This window comes from Tenrec ecaudatus, chromosome 9 (genome assembly GCF_050624435.1).
Source record: "Tenrec ecaudatus isolate mTenEca1 chromosome 9, mTenEca1.hap1, whole genome shotgun sequence".
NCBI classification, from domain to species: Eukaryota; Metazoa; Chordata; class Mammalia; order Afrosoricida; family Tenrecidae; genus Tenrec; species Tenrec ecaudatus.
This window is the reverse complement of record NC_134538.1, coordinates 101,204,265-101,216,485: the sequence shown is the minus strand read 5'-3', so window position 1 is coordinate 101,216,485 and position 12,221 is coordinate 101,204,265.

Sequence of the window (12,221 nt, the reverse complement as noted above, 5' to 3'; positions counted from 1 at the left end):
CAATGTGGAATAGAATTCAAGTTTCTCATGGATTCAAATTCTCTGGTGCCAGTGAGGCTGGGTAAACCCCAAAATGGTTTCCTGGGGGTAATCTTTAAACCTTAAATAATAATAAAAACTTTTAACTTTGAAGACTTCTTTAAACCAAATAATAAGCCACGTTATTTTGTAAAGAACATTTGTTTGCCTTGAACATTTTCCTTTTGAAGATTTATCTCTATATGGGATCAAATTGAAAATGGCAACTAGAAACATTAAGTAGGAAACGTATTGGGCATTAGGAGCCCTGTTGGCATGGTGGTTATGAATTCGGATCTACAAGGTCACCAGCCACTCCTCGGCAGAAAGTCAGGGCTTTTGATCCTTGTAAAGAGTTACCGTCCCAAACACAGAGTCAGTGTGAGCCTGCCTGTGGGGTCGCTATGAGTGGGCATCGACTTGACGACTGTGAGCTCAGTGGCACTAAATTAGTGTTAATTGGGGGAAGAGCCATTTGGAACAGGAGGACAAGCATGGTTCACAAGCATGGTTCACAATACAAGCAGCGCCACTAAATTGTACATACAGACATGATTAAATTGTTGTCTAGGGTCAACAAAAATAAAAAATTGATAATGCTTAAAAAGTTTTAAGGCATTTCTCCTTGCACATTCTCTGACACCTGTGAAATGTGTTAAGACAGCTAGTAGAGTTCATAATCTGTGATAAATATCTAAAGGACCAGAGAGTTATTAAATCCTCTGGACTAGTACGTACCCCAGGTGGTGGTGTGCTTAATCTGCGGCACCACCAGGGCGCCTTCCTCCACTGCCTAGCATTAACAGGATATGTGATTTTGACTGACAACACTCTCCTTATAAGAAATGCTCTGCTATAGTTAAGTTGTTGAAGTAGAGCAGAGGGAGAGAGACAATGCTACCCTTTGTCTGAAGAGAAAGGCCAGACTCATCTTAGACTGCAAGCAGGTAGGTGCATGCAGAGACAGGCATTTAGAATGGGGAGGACAATAAAGCTGGCCTGTGTGTCTGACAGCTGGATCGCTTTGGTAAATGAGAAGGCCAGTCGAGCTCAAAGCTAAAATAAGCCCGGCTTTAAACTGGTTCTATAGATGGACACATGCAAAAGCTAAAATGGAAGGCATTTCTACCAGGAACTGTATCAGAGAAACCAGCCCTGAGACCAATGCTAACATGACTTGAGCCTGAAGAACTCCTCTCTGAGGGGACAGAAATGCTGCCCTGTGAAAAGACAAGACGAATCAGCAGAAGTAATTAGTATGGAGAGAAAAACAATGAACCGTTTTACACAAGCAATTTAAATAGAGTTCAGGTAACTGTAAGTCTAGGGTAAAATAATGGCAAGTAACTTCCACATTCATAATAATTTAATAGTCTCTGACTACTTCTGTCCTGATAGGTATTTAGCACAAACAGTGTGAGATTAATCTTTGCAAGTAGACTATTTGTCAAGGAGAGCTATAGCCGCCATCAAAGAGAGACTCAAGTTCCCAGAAATACTAGCTTCTATTTTTGGAGATTATCCTAAACCATAGATCTATCAAGCTTGGTCAGAGAAAGGAATCTTAGAAATTAGTCCCTTTGGATAAAAACAACTTAATACATCTATATCTTTTTAGTAAATATGTATATGTTTGTTTAATGGTTGCTGCTGTGATTGGGTGTAGTTGACATTTGACTCATAGCTTCTTCATATGAAAGGTCGAACTGCTCCATGGGGTTTTTTGGCTGCAATCTACATGGAAGTCTACACGTTATGTCTTTCTTCCTCGAACCACTGCCTGAGACGGGCTCACCGCCCTCACTTCTGAAGAGCATTTTGACTGTACCTTTCTCCCAAGACAGGTTTGCTCCTTCTTCAGGTGGTCCACGATCTATTCAACACTCTTCCCCAGCACCTTAATCCAAAGGCACCAGTTCTTCAGTCTTGCATATGTATTGTACAGCTTCCACACCCATACGAGGTACTTGAAAATACCACGGCGTGGCCAGGTCCACCACAGTCCTCAAAGTGACTTCTTTTTAACATTTTGAAGAGTCTTTTGCAGGTTATTCCCAGTGCGATACATCATTTGATTCCTTCATTCTTGCTTCCATGGGCCTTGAGTGTGAGTTGTGATTTTTGTCGTTGTTATTCTTCAGCCAGGACAGCAGAAGAAATGATTGATTGTGCATGTTACATTGAGTCATAACTGAGAACACAATGTGACACTGAACCGCAACTCAAAACAGAACAGTCCAGGATTGCTCAGATCCTGGGAAAAGGTTCAAAAGCAGACTGATCAGGTGTGAGTAGGTGGGTCTCTCAGGTGTTTGCTAGGATCAAATCGTGATGGTTTCAAATTAGGAGAGGTGTGCATCAGGGTTGTGTCCTCTTACCACACTTATTCAATCTGCATGTTGAGCAAATAACTGCAAAACTGGATTATACGAAGAAGAATGCGGCATCCTTATTGGAGAAAGGCCTATCAACAACCTGCCATAAGCAGATGACACAACTTCACTTGGGGAAAGTGAAGGAGGACTTGAAGCACTTGCTGATAAAGATCAAGGACTGCAGCCATCCGTGTGGATTACAACTCACTATAAAGAAGACCCAAATCCTCACAACTGGACCCAGAAGTAACAGTATGATAAAGGAAGAAAAGATTGATGTATTCAAGATTGAGTCTTGCTTGGATCCACAATCGACGACTATGGAGCAGCAGACAAGAGATCAAACAACACAGGACTGCACAAGCTCTCTTAAAGTGTTGAAAAGCAAGGAGGCTACTTTGAGGACTAAGGTGCACCAGACCAAACGCATGGTATTTTCAATTGTCTCATATGCATTTGTGAAAGTTGTACATTGAATAAGGAAGGCCAAAAATGAATCAAAGGTTTGAACTACGATGCTGGTAAAGAATATTGAAAGTATCATGGACTGCCAAAACAACAAACAATCTGTTTTGGAAGAAGAACAGCCAGAATGCTCCTTACAGGCAAGGATGGTGAGACTGCAACTCATGTACTTTGGACATATTGTTGGAGAGATCAGCCCCTGGACCATGACATCATATTTACTAGAGAGTCCGAGAAAAAGAGAAGGCCCTGAGTGAGATGGATTGACACACTGCAAAAATCGGCTTACAGAATGGTGGGGATGGTGAAGGAGCAGTGTTTTGCTTTGTTGTACGTAGGGTTGCTATGGTGGGAACCAACTCAATGGCACAACAAAGGTAAAGCTAGGCAGACATAGAGCTGACATACTAAAAGAATTTCAAAATTCTACCTCTGATTCAGATTAAAGCATGAGCAGTTTGAAATCTATGTGCTCAAATTCTTCATGATCAACACCATGCCATTATTGTAAGATAATTTGTGGCCCAATTCGAAGACTGATGCATTGCACTGGGGGGGATCCATCTGCATCTTTCATGTGGGGCGCTGACATTAATGGGTTTATCATGCATGGAGAGCTAGCTCTAGGCAGACAGACGGTACTAAACATTATGGCCTCGCTTATCCTGTGTTGTTTTAGGTGGAGCTTGGGTTTCAAGGGGCTTGTAAAACTAGTTCTCCTCTTGCTTCAGTTTTTGTCATTGGTTGGGTTCCTCCGACATAGATTCTGAAATGAAGCATGCAGAAAGACCACTAGGGAGTTTTCCTGGAATCCATACCTGGGAAAGGGAAGAGAAGGAAGCAGGATTGGGTTGAGGGAGAACTTGGAAGGTGATTCCGTCTTCAGTTAGCCACCATGAGGAACTCTGAAGCTGGCTGGCACTAGAGAGGACAGCTTGGTGCGAGGGTGCTGCGTCTTTATACCACATTGAGCAGCCTTTGGCTGTGGGTGTGACAATGTGGCTGTCTACACCTGGGAGGACTGGCAGCTCAGAGCAGTTTGCTGGTAGCACCCACAACAGAGGGTGAATACAGGATTCCCTTTAAAGACATTTGGTGCTCAAGAAGGAAGAGGTCAGTCTTTGCATAGGAAGGTAAAGTAAAGAATCAGAAGAATGGGAGAAACTGGGGAGAGAGAAAAAATTCAAGTGAATGACGGAGACCAGTTCCTGAGAGAGAAGAGAAGGGCTGATGTCCAGAGCAGACTGGGGCTGGAGGGCAAGCCTGCAGGGGAGAGCACTCTAGCAAGCTGCCATCGGGGAGTTTCGAATAGAGACACATGGGACTTCACAACACCATCTGGAGAGAATGAGGGCATGCGGTAGACCAGGGCAGACAATGAGGATTGATTTGAGTAAGGTCTGTGGGAAATGCAAAGAGGTTAACGGGGAAGGAAGAAGAAAACCATTCAGGTGTGTGCTGAAAGAACACTTCTCTCCGTGGTTATCAGCGCCATTTGGCGATTTCTTCCGGAAACGCTCCCCGGTTTCCTCTTTCCAGGTTCCAAGGCTCTCTACAATTATCCTTCTCATGGGCTATATGACAGTTCATCAAGTTGATGTTTTTACAAAATAGATGAAAAATTTTAAGACAAGTCAGTAAACTTTAATCACCTGTAAGAAGATAGTTCAACTGTAAATCATTTAAATCCTTAAAAGGAAAGAAGCCAAAGATTAAATAGCTGTCGTTCTTTAACAAGAGACTATAGTTTTGGCATGCTTTTCATCATCCTTGAATTATTTTTTCAGATCAAAGCTCTCAAAACACTTCCTCTTATAAATGAATTATTTAGATACATTTTGAATGAAGTGATGAAAGATACTTTAAAGAAGGATGAATTTATTCATTCAAACTAACTTACTCTAATCCCCCTCTAAAAAAAGTAGAATTTAATATAAGAAGACAGGGTGGAAATGCAAGAAACTCTAGAGCCATCAGGCCATCTGAGGGATGGGCTACAGGAAACCCCTTTCTCTGACTCACAGAGGACCACCCTGGCTTAGAGTTGCTATTCTTTTCAGCTCCTGTTTCCTTTTTTTCCCTCCCTCTGTTGTAGAACTCTAAGATTTAGTTTGGAAAACCATGTTTGGGTTATAAATTCATGTTTGAACTATAGTTTCCATGCCCACTGTGGTAGTTACTTAATCTGGTGTCAATTTGGGACTTGAGAGGATTAAAAGTGAAGGGGTGGGGTCTAGTCTGTCAATCAGATCATATCAAATGAGGCCTGTGTGGGCATGGCTTTCTCCTAAGAATTCTGGGAAATTCAGTATTTCCTCCTAAGAGGCAAGAGACACCTCGCCCCCCCCCCCCACCTCTCTCTCTGCTCACATTGCAGCTGACAAGACACATGGAATGTGCCCTGAGCTGGAGAAGCCACATGGACCTACCCTGATGCAACCAGACCTCTGAAGCTGGAGAAGCCACAGAGAGACCCCTGCCAGTGCTGAGATGCTTACAATACCAATTGATCCAAAGACTTTCTATCCACTGTCCTGTGATTGTCCTGCATTTGGCATCATTGCATGTATTTCATGAGTCTGAAAATGACTTTATAGATTGGTATCAGACATATGGGCTAATCTCAAAGTTATGGGTTTAGAATGGACTTGGTTGAGATGCTTTCTTAATGTCCAATTACCTTTTACATAGAATTCTTTTTAATACACATATGAGTTTCTATAGATCTGTTTCTCTAGTCTACCTGGACTAACACACCCACCAGAGAGAAACTAAAAAAATAATAAAACTCACTGCCACAGAGTTAATTCTGACTCTTATCAAATCTATAGGACAGAAGAGAAGTGCACCTTTGGGTTTCTGAGACTTTTAAAGATGAGCAGGGAGTCTCATCTTTCTCCAGTGGAGCAGCTGGTGGGTTTGAGGGGTTGGCCTTGCAGCTTGCTGCTCCATGGTAGCCCTCTATCCCACCAAGACTCCTTGGAGAGGAACTAAGTCCTCCCAATTCCAAATTCCCAGCAGAGTCTGATGGAGACAGTTTAAGGACTCCTCTCCCCCGAATCCCGTCCAATCAGCTGTGCCAGGAAGGTGGAAGATCCTTTTACACAAACCTGGCCCTGAAGACCTAATTCGTAGATGGAGGGTGGGGAAAGGGCACAAGGAAGGAACGCTTCTCATTGGAGGATGGACAGAAACTTAAACTGGGATCTGCCACAGTGAATCTTTGGGGAGTTAGAAATACACCTTAAAAACAAGACAAACAATGCCCCATCATGCAGTATGTGTTGGTCACATCGGTCAGTTCTTTACAGGAGCGGAAGCAGCATGCATAGTAAATGATAAGTCATTTCTTGCTGAGGGATTTGAAACCAAACCAAAGTCCCTCTTCCATTTCCAACAAATGATTTCTGCTTTTGTTGAGCCACCAGGCAAAAACAATTACGAAGGATTCTGATTCATATTCCAGGGAACTGGAGGAATAACAGAGTCACCCCAGGGAGCCCAGCCTCTTAAGTTGAGAATGTTTCTCTAGATGACACGAGTTCCTTAGCACACACGTGGCAGTCTCTGCTTCCAAGCGAATGTGTTGTGAGTCATGCGGAGTCCTCTTCCCAAGCGTTTCACAGTATTTCCTAGATGTGTTTCTTTCTCTCTCGTAGGGATCTCTTAGGGATAATCCACCTACTGCATCATCAGGATTTTAATCTTATACCAAGGCTCTATTTTGCTCATCCTCACATATTTACCTCTGGGGTTAGTCACATCACAAACTGTGCAGAGTTGCATGATCTCCATGTGCGACAATCCGGTGTAGTGCCCTTCTCCTATGTATTCCCAGTCCTGTTCTCCCAGAAAGGCCAATGCTCTACCAACTTGTTCTTTTTTAAGTAATTATCTGTGGCTTCAGTAGATTAGGTTTCCAGTCAACAGTTTGTACACGAATTGTTCAGTGACCTTGGTGATACTCTTTACAACGCATGAGCGTTCTCATTCTTTCTGTTCTGGTTGTTCCATTTCCAACGGTGATGCAGTGAATTGCTTTAGTGTGGCCCATCAAGCCATGGTCTTGTAACTTCCACAAATCATTGGGTGGGACTAGGCAACTAAGGTGTTACACAGCTGGGTAGCTCAGAGGCACCCTCCGCTACCTGGAAGCCTCCTGCCCAAAGGCCCCAGCGCTTTCTCTCTGCGTGGGTAGTGCCCTTCAGCTCCACCAACATGTGCTCAGAGGACCCCCCTCCCCCACCCCTGCTCTTCCAGCAATCTGAGACCCAAAGCTGTAGCACTAGAGAAGGCCTGAGACAGCAAAGGCACAGAGCCAGCAGATGGCTGCAGTGAGCTTGTCTACTCAGGAGTGAGAGAGTTCTTGTACTCCTTTGCTGGGCAGGGGCCAGGCTGAGAGTGTGGACCAAGAGCAAGAGCCAACGTCTGAGAAAGATGCCTGCCTACCGATATGACTGAGGAGAGGCTGTCCTGACTGAAGAACTGAGTCCCATGTTGTTCTTGATACTTCCAAGTTGATCCTGAATTGTAACCTGTTTTGTTCCTAATAAACCGCATAGTTGAGGGTATAGCGTATGAGTTCCGTGTGGCAACAAATTAGTCCACCTCACAGCAAAGTAGAGAGTACCACGGGAAGCATGGTTGATGCTGCAACTGGTGAGAAGGTTGGCAAAAGGAAGTACATCTGACCTCCAGTTCATAGGAAGCAACTTTCGGCTGATGCGGATCTTGATTCTCCCAGAACTTAGAGGCAGTCTGACACCATGTCATTTTGACCCCAGTCATCAGCTTTAACTGGTTCTTTATCTCATTGTTGTTTTAAAGTAATGGCTGACTGTTTAGTCTCATATAGATGATTTTTAATATCCACCTTCTTTTCCCTTTGCTGTTGGGTACAGTTTTGCCTTAGGATAAAAACTCCAAGATGCAGACCAAGTTATTAGTCCAACATGTTTATTACTAGGCATGTTTAACTAGCACTGTTAACCATGAGAGAATGGACACTCAGCCACAGTTACAAATTGACACATGAAAAGAAAAAGGAGTCAGTCATAATTATGTATTATTTTAAAGCACCATAAATGTACAGTGGGCTCATAAAGTGAGATCTGACATATAATAACCGAATGCCCTGCCATACTCTGGAGTCCCGAGTTGCTTACTATAAATGATGCTAAGATTTTACAAAGGCACACAATAAAAGCAGTAAACAAGTTGTCATCTCTGGAGAGAAAAAAATGTTCATGGTACTCCTACCTAAAATATGTAATGTTTAGTTGCTTGAAAAGAATATAGGATAGACAGGTTCCCGTGTAAGAGAATGCTAACGCTTTACAACTGCGCTGAGATGTGTGGCCCATCAACTGCCTTTGGGGAACTGAGGTTTAGTTAGAGAGGATGTGACCTGCCAAAGATCACCCAGCTAACTGGTGATAAAGACTGGGAGCGGGATTAAAGTCTAAAAGCGTCCATTGTTCTATTTGCCATGTGTTACTTCCATGTTCAGATTGCCAAGAAAATGACAATCAATTTCTCCATGATGATACGAAGAAATCTTCATATACATGTCAGAGACCAAAGATAATACAGGGGTCGGGGGGCTTCAAAAAGTTCAGGGAAAGAAGTCTATTATCTTATCATTGCATTTTCCCATGAACTTTTTGAAATCAACTAAATGCTAGCATTGTGTGTTACCCTTCAAGGTGAAGAACATAAACTTTATTGCATCTCCTTCTTAATTCATTCAAACAACAAATAACTGCACACCTGTCTATGTTCCAGGAACTATGTGTGGCTCTACTATACTCAGTTTTATTAGTAATTCATTGCTGGAAATTACCACCAGAGGCAATGACAGTAAACAAACAAACAAAAAATAACCGCTCACACTTTGTGCGTGTGGACTTGAAGAGATCTGGCTCAGGGCTGCTCCTCAAGTTGAGGTGGAGACGTTGATCAGAGGTGATGTGCCTAGGGCTGGCTGAAAATCTTCCATCCCATCGTCACGTGCAGCGCTGTGGGCAGAAAGTCCCAGTTCCTCACTGACTATTGGCTGGAAGTCTCAGCTCCGCATCCTGTGGGCCTCCTCATAGGTTGACAAACGTCCTTCCGATTTATGGAGACAGCTTCCCCCCATCAAGCAATTCCAAAGAGAGGAAAAAGACGAAAGCCAGCATCTTTTATAATCTCGATCCAGAAGTCATGTACTATCATTTCTGCAATTATCTTTCTCTTTGTGATAAGCAAGTCACTCGGTACAGCCTGAACACAAGTAGAAGGAATGGAGCCCTGGAGGCAGAGTGAGTTACACACTGGGCTGCTGGCCTTAAGGTTGGCAGGTCAAAACCACCAACTACTCCACTGGAGGAAAATGGGGCTTTCCAATCCCATGAAGCGTTACAGGCTTGGAAACCTACAAGGGCAGTTCTATCCTGTCCTGTAGGGTCGCTATGGGTTGTAATTGACTCAATGGCAGTGAGTTTGGTTTTAGTTTTTTAGGGTTTTGAGGGAAGGAGAACATAAAAAAAATTCTGGGTATATTTTAAAGCTGCCACAGTACCAAGCGGAACTTAATTTTATAGAATTTAATTTAATTCAGTTCTTACAAAAACAGGTTGTTAATCTGTTTGCAATATACTTGAGTATCTTCAAATAAATTCTCTTTTAGAGGAGAGAGTGGGTTTGTGTTATTGATTTTGTTTGTTTCTACTTATGTTTTGGGGTTTCTTTTTATTATAATCATTTTATTGGGGGCTCTTACAACTCTTGTTGCAATCTATACATCAATTGTATCTGACATATTCGTACATATGTTCCATCTTCTTTTCTAGGCATTTACTTTCCATTGAGCCCTGGACCTGGAGATCAGCTCCTCTTTTTCTTTCTGCCCCCCCCGCCCCCCGACTTGTGGCCCCTTGATAGATGTTACTTATTTTCAAATCTCACACTGACAGCTGTCTCCCTTCCTTCTGGTTTCTGCTGTTCTTTCCCCTGGCTGGGGGTGTGTGGTTATGTGCCATTCATTGTGATCGGTGGCCCCTCCCTCCCTCTCCCTCCCTTCCCCCTACCCTTTTGTTATTCCTATTTCCATTCCTGTTCCTGGGTTCCATGTGTTGTTTTATCTCTTGCTTATACCTATGTACATGGTCCCATCTAGTCTAGATGGGGAAGCGGCAATGGGGTCATGACAGCGGAGGTGGGGTGGCGGGGTGGTTGGGAGGGGGTGAGGAGGCCTCCAGGGATCAGAGGTCTATGGCCTGACCCATTAGTGCTCTATTGCACCCTGATTGACTCAGCCCCTCCGTGTGACCCCTCTGTGGGGTTTCATCTCACTTTTGAAAAATTCTGCATATGGTGCCAAATGAATGGGGATTTGACCTGTCTCAGGGCATGGATCAGGAATGACATGTAAGGCTTACAATAGAAAATCCAAATCACAAAACTTTAAATGAGGGGTTTAGTTTTGCTGAAGTAACAACAGCAACACCAGAAGTGGGCAGTGTAGAGCTGATTACAGGGTCTTGCTAAGCATTTACAAACCCCAGAAACTTCTGGCTGTCTACACTATTTATAGTGTGGCCTATTATTATTTGTCACTGTGATTGAAATATACTCGCTCTACATCCAACATCACTTCCCTATTCTAGGTAAGAGAGGAATGAATATGAGTCAAATGGCTAAAGAAAGTTTTCTTTAAAATTTTCCTTGAGTCTCTTCTCAGGGACCTCTGTCCACTTTCATTACATTGACAGGTCCCATGGACTTACAGGAATCTGGGGAGATGAGTATTTTTAACTGGATACATTGTCACGTTGGGGAAAAAAAAATCAGAATTCTGTTAGCAAGGAATAACAGAGATTGATTTAGACAACTGCAGTGTCTACCAATCTACACCAGGAGCTTAGACACACATTGTTGAAAAAAAAAAACAGACATAAGGCAAGCAACAATATTGTCCAAGGCTTACGTGTTTCAAGTGGGAGAACCTGGTCAGTTTTGAATCCCACATGCAGTGCATTTTTTCTAACCACAGTTTCTTTTTTCTAGTTGATAGCAGTGAAGAATGACCTGATATTAAAATTCTAGGGATTTGCCTTTAGAGATAATGACGCAGCTGGGCAAAATCAAACACATAAGAAAGTTCTCCAATGAGTTGCTCATATTAGTAAAACATGTCACTCAGCAGAATACTGGTTAAGTGATGTGATAGTCATTCAATGGATATTATACAACTTTTGAAGGGTTTTTGACATAGCTTTGAGTGAATGAATTACTGTGTATAGTGTGACCTAGTCTATGGATATTGTGTGTGTATAGACACACACACACACAGAATCTATACATTGGATTGCTAACCACAAGGTTGACAGTTTGAAACCAACAGCCCTCCATGGGAGAAAAATGAAGGTTTTTACTTTCTGTGTTAGACAGGGTTCTCTAGAGAAATGAAAGCAGGACATTGATGATTTTATATATGGACATATATTTAACACAATGAAATAAACAGCTAATGTAAATATCTCTTAAATTTTTGTTTCTATTTTGAATTTGTTTGAATATGGGAAAATCATTTTGATAAAAAACAATAACATTTTCAAAAATAAAAATAGCTCCCCCTCCACCAAAAATAAAAGTAGATAATTTGATCCAGCACTGCTCATATAATCATTCCTTCTTGCCAGTAATTTCCCCAAGGATGATAACTTGAAAGGGTTCCTTTTCTTTTACTGTAAAATATTCATTATATCTTTCAATAAGATTACAACGTGACAGAGTCCTAGATGTTTCCATTTGTTTTGCTTGCTATTTGGAGCACTGTAACCTCTGACGCACAGTGACCCTCTAGGAAAAAATAGAACTGCTCCTTGGGGTTTCCAGACCGTAAATCTTTAGAGAAGCAGGCAGTCTCATCACGCTCTCTCAGAGCTGCGGGTGGGTCTGAACCACCAACCCCGTAGTTAGCAACCCCATGCTTCATCCACAGCCCCACCCAGAAGGTGTTCTTTCATCCTTGGGTGGTGCAAATGGCTAATGTACTCAGCAGCTAACAGAAAGGTGGGAGATTTTGGTCCACACAGAAGTGCCTCAGATGAAAGTTGTAAAGACTTACTGAGAAATCAGCTATTAAGACCCATGTGGAACACAGTTCTACTCAGAAATGCATGGAGCTGCCTTGCGTCAAGAGTGACCTCAATGGCAACATGGTTAGCTTTCGCAAGAGAAGCAGGTGAGGCTGGACAATAAGTGTACACGAGTTGGGGATGAGAGAAGAGAGCGTAAGGGAGTTTTCAGGTGTCGGCTATAAGACGCCAGGCTACCTGCTCTCCTATAGGAAACACATCAATTTATTTCTCTGGACTT